Raw genomic sequence first — 5,469 nt, 5'->3', positions numbered from 1 at the left:
CTACTTCGGGGCCTAAAGTAGTCTGTGTTTAATATGGCTTTTGTGTTGTTAACATGTTTAATGCTTTGTATTTTCTTCTATTTTATCTCAAAAAGCTCCTAAAAAAAGTCAGTGATCACCGTTGACCTCCCTCGGCTTTTATTACCACTAATCATTTATTTAAGCTCAGTTTTTAAAACCTTAGGATGTAACTACAGCCCAGCCCATGCAGCAGTATATGAATGACTAACCTCGTATTGTGGATGGATTATCTCAGTTGTTCTCCTGGCTGAAGTTTGGTCCTTTTACAGCATCCTGCCATGCGATTACATTTGTTCCTGACCACTGAGAACACTCACGTTAACTTTTATCGAGTGAAAAAAAAGTTAGCTTGTTTATATTATGCTAACATAGCTGTGTCGCTAGTGGTCACGTAGCACATCATTATATACAAGCTCGCCAAACTTCAGTAACCCTACAAACATCACTGCTGTTTAGTTTTCTGTCTTCATTTATGTTGGAAGTGATAAGAAAGCTGTACGTTTTAATTTGTTTCCAAAACCCGCAGTCAGGACATGCTATATTGTATTTAGATGGAAGCTAGCGAGCTAACTTCCTGCTAACTTCTAACTCCGTTAAATGTCATAAATTCCGTTTTCATGGATGCCTGGATGTTAAACTCAGTTGTTACACCTGGTAGAGCAGAACGCTGATCATTTTATTAAAGATGAAAGACTTAAGACAGTGTTTTAACTCTCAGTAATGCCACAGTGATCATTTGATTTATGGACCAGCAGCAGAGTTTAGGCCCAGACACGGCTAGTGACGTCAGACTGAACAATCGGATAGTTAGATGCTATTTATGTTTGAATAACTCACAGGCCAATGTTAAGTAGTTCAACAGAGAAAAAAACATTTCTCTGAAAATGGTCAGGTAAAAGAACCGGACTGAAAATGAGTGAAAAAGCAGTTAATGTCCAAAAGAAAAACCTTTAAAGACCTTCAGAAACCCTGGCAAACTATTTCTCATGACTGGCTGCTTGGAAGGAAAATATAAGGAAAAAAAGAGTGGCTCAACTTTTGGGTAGTCCTGTACATCCTAACTGGCCACGCATCGCTGAAATAAAAATTACTTTCTATTTCTACAACTTAAGTGTCTGAAAATCCCCTGCTTTACTTGAAAGCAGAAATGTACAAATGTGTCTGTGTCGGAGTAGAAAAACCCTTTATTGTCACTGTACATGTACAATAAAAATGTGAGTGCTCCACACCAGCTGTGCAGGAAAAATAAATAGTAGGATAATAGGGAAAAATAAAAAACAAGAGAATGTATACAAAACAAGAGAGAGGGACACATTAAAAGGACAAGTTGCAAAATGCTTGAATTTGGTGCAAAGGACTTGGTCTGAATATAGAGTCTTTGTGTGAGTAGCCTGAGGGATGAGAGTTACTCAGACCATAGCTTAGATTTGTAGGCGGGGGTGGAGCAATGGCCCGTTAGAAGAAGCTGTGAAGAAGATGCAAATAAACGCAATCAAACAGCGATCAATTTCAGACTAAGCTCAGTCTAGCCAGCTAAAATGAATTCAGTCAGTTTGAGGTTTGGACTCAAAATGGCTCATTGCAACACCTTGATTCATTGTGCTGTAAATTTACTGTGCTGCTTGGGATCATTGTCTTGTTACAAGAGGGACTTGGGAATACTATGGTATACAGAGGAATTCATTGTTGGCTCAGTGCAAGGTACCCAGGTCCTGTGACTGTCCTTTTTTCTCTGCCAACCCTTCAAAACAAGCCAAACTTGTTCGCTCTTTTTCTACTTTAATCTTTAATTTGCTAACCGAGGTCTGTAGAAAGATTTTGCATGGTCTGATCTTGTGGTGAATTTTCTGGGAGGTCCACTCATGGGAAGATTGTGACATGGGGCACAAAAACAATGTTGCAGTCTGAAAGTGCCTTTTGACTTAAGTGAGTCCCTGACTTTAATCAGATATTTATGAAAAGTCTTTACAACTATTGGATGGATTTATAATGTAAAGACTGGTATGTCTGTGAAGGTTCTCAGTAGAGATGGACCGATCCGATATTACGTATCGGTATCGGTCCGATACTGACCTAAATGACTGGATCGGATATCGGAGAAAAATAAAAAATGTAATCCGATCCATTAAATATCACGAAAGCACCTCACAAAACTTGCAACACGCCGTAACTCACCTCAGAACGTTAGCATGTCGGAGCAGTATGCATCACGTGATAGAGCGGCTGTGGCATGCGGGACCTGTGGTCTGGATAGCATTTGGAGCTTCGCTAGCAACCTGGCATTTCATCTCCGACAAAGTTATCCCCGAGAGAAGTAAAGCAAGTGTGTAAGTCCATCTCTGAATGTTTGTAAAGCATTCCTGCGTTAAGCTTAACGAGCGACTGCCTCTCGCTCTCCGGCTGCTACTTCAATCGTGAAACTGCTTAAATGATCAGCTGATCGGCTTTTCTGTCGCGAGTCCGTCTTTGTTTTTGGCCCACTTTGCACCAGAAAGAGGAAACCAGCGGCTGAACAACAGCAGCACGTTTAAGCTTGATAAGCTGTTGTTAGAATTTATTTAATATTACTTTCTACACCAGGATCTTTTTCTACGCAGCTGACGCTGGTAACTGTGCAGGGGCGGATCTAGCAAAGTTTAGCCAGGGGGGCCGATAGGGCATTAACTGGGAAAAGGGGGCACAAAGACATACTTTTCTTTCTTATTCTCATTTAAAATATCTAGCTTTTAATAAATAATTATCTGACACACAAAGTTTTAATTTGATGTAAAATGAATAGAAGTCAATTACTGTATATAGTGACTATTAAGTCTAATATATATACCCTAGTAAGCTATAGTACTTTTTCCTTTGGGAAGGTACCATCTGTGCAGTCTGCAATTTTGTTGAAGAAAGATGTTGAATCTATTTAATATTTCTTGAAAAATAATTGATTTCTGTGCATTTTTTTTCACACTGCATCAAATTAAGGTTGATTACGTCGATTAAGCATCATGAGGTGGCGCGTGAGGGGTGGTTCCCTATTTTTTATTTATTTATTTTTGTTGTTGCTGGGAGTTGGAACCCTATTAGTTAGGTTGCTTAATATTTACGCTAAGTACTCTTTAAAATACCAGAATAGGGAGGATGGTGTAGGTCTAAGTTTATTAGATTGATCAGTATTGCTGAACTATGAAATATTTTTTTTGTATACAGGTATAACAGAATAGCTTTAGTGTAGTTGTTGTTTTAAACTTGAGTATGAACTTGCAGACTTGCAAAATGCAGCAAGATATTTTAAAAAACAGTTTTGTTGATTAAAAAACACTATATCGGATTCATATCGGTATCGGCAGATATCCAAATTTATGATATCGGTATCGGTATCGGACATAAAAAAGTGGTATCGTGCCATCTCTAGTTCTCAGTCATCCAGGTCATCGTAGTCAAAGGAGCTTGCAAAGAAAAGCATCTGGACTTCTTTAAGTTGCTTGAAGACGTTTCACCAGTAAAGACTGGTACAGTATATTCCATATAATGAATTCTAATTACATCAATCATCTTCTGACAGTTTTTCTGTAGCGTTATCAGAAGGTCTCAGAAATTCTTCCATTATTTGGTAAAGACAAGCAATGTTTTATGTTGATGGGTGACTTTATCTTTACTATCACTAAGAAGTTCACATTTCTGTTTTATCAGAATTATTTGCCATGCCATTTGCTTCAGGCATTCATGTTCCCCTCAGGATGTGATGCAATCAGCTGGGATGACCCTTTGACTTTTCTCTGTCAGGTTAATAAAAGTTCAATACTTTATGATGAAATTTGCAAAAGAAATTACCTTTCTTGAGGACTCAGTGATAACAAGTGTTTCCTGCTAATGATATAATTTTGGAAATGCTTTGCAAATTTGAAATAAAAGAACTGTTCTGTCTTTGTCAGGTAAATCAACCAATCTGCTTGTTTGATAGTAATCTCACCAGGACATGCAGTTTCTTCCCCCATTCTTTGTTTGGGATTTCTGTTTCATTTATTTTAAAGGCAGACAGAATAGGTAAGCCATGTATGTACTTCTTAGACCAATAAAGCATATGTTAATATACCCTTCTCTTTGGAGATTTACATGGATAGGTATGTGACTCTTTGCACATTTTTGTCACCAGCCAGAAGTCAACCACAATAAAATCACTATACATGGAAACTGCAGAAAATGTACATAGAGGAAACCTACACTTTGACTTACATTAAACATAACCGGTAAGTGAAAGAGCAAATCCCTAAAAAACTAACAACAAAATACCATTTGATTGGATAGTTTATATACCAAAATTTATGAAAATGGACTGACATTTATAAAGTGCTTTCCTAGTCATACTTACCAAGCAAAGTGCTCAAGTCACGTTTAACCAAACACTCGTACAGCATTTGATTCTATGAATCTTAAATGCTTAAACTACATTACATACTCAGTCAGGAGGCACAGGAAAGACCATGCAAAATCTTACACAAAAAGGCCATCCCCTTAATACGAACAGAGCATCATTTAAACATCTAATCTACCCACATAACTGCTTCCCGTAGGATATGGTGCCATGTCACAAAGCTCAAATCCTCTCAAACTGGGTTCTTGAACATGGCAGTGAGTTGACTGTACTCAAATGACCTCCACACTCATCAGATCTCTATCCAATAGAGCACCTTTAGGATGTGGTGGAACAGGCATCTATCCACACCAACTGTGTGATGCTATCAAGTCAATCTGGACCAAAATCCCAGAGGAATGTTTCTGGCACCTTGTTTAATCTGTGCCATGAAGGCAGAAAAGCTGTATAACCCAATACTAGCAAACTGTACCGAATAAAGTGGCCAGTGAATCCATACGGTGGCCCCTAAATCCACACCTGAAACAAAATGCAACCAAAAAATTTAAAAACAATCCAGCAAGTTTCTTTTTTTTTTTTTTTTAATTTATTGCAGGTATTCTGTTATGTACATGTTTATTTACAAAGATATCCACATTTTCATGTTTTCCATTCTTGTTTTGATACTTTTTGACAGCTGTATAGTAATCTCCTGTTTTCTATAGAAGCATGATTAGAAAATCCTATACAATCATAAAAAGCCGGCTATAAAAAGAAATTGAACCATCTATCTTTGATACATGCAGGAGCAAGCTGATTTCCATAGTTGTTAAATAAATACTATTGACAAATAACATTCTATCGACTACAAGCACTTAAAAATTAGCCTTTGTCCACATGTGAAACAGGCCGCTAACCCACGGTCATTTTTATGATGGAACTGACATTTGCTTCATAATGAAATCAAGTATATTTTATCTGCATTCTCAGATTTACATTCCATTTGATGTCTAACTGCTACTTTACCTGTCTCCTTGTCACACGTTAAGCGCTTACCAGATAATGGTGTTGACTGTGCATTAAAACACACAATCAAAATTTGACCCCCC

This window comes from Rhamphochromis sp. 'chilingali' (assembly GCF_963969265.1).
Source record: "Rhamphochromis sp. 'chilingali' genome assembly, chromosome: 2".
Taxonomy (NCBI): domain Eukaryota; kingdom Metazoa; phylum Chordata; class Actinopteri; order Cichliformes; family Cichlidae; genus Rhamphochromis; species Rhamphochromis sp. 'chilingali'.
Note: the sequence above shows the minus strand (reverse complement) of the source record.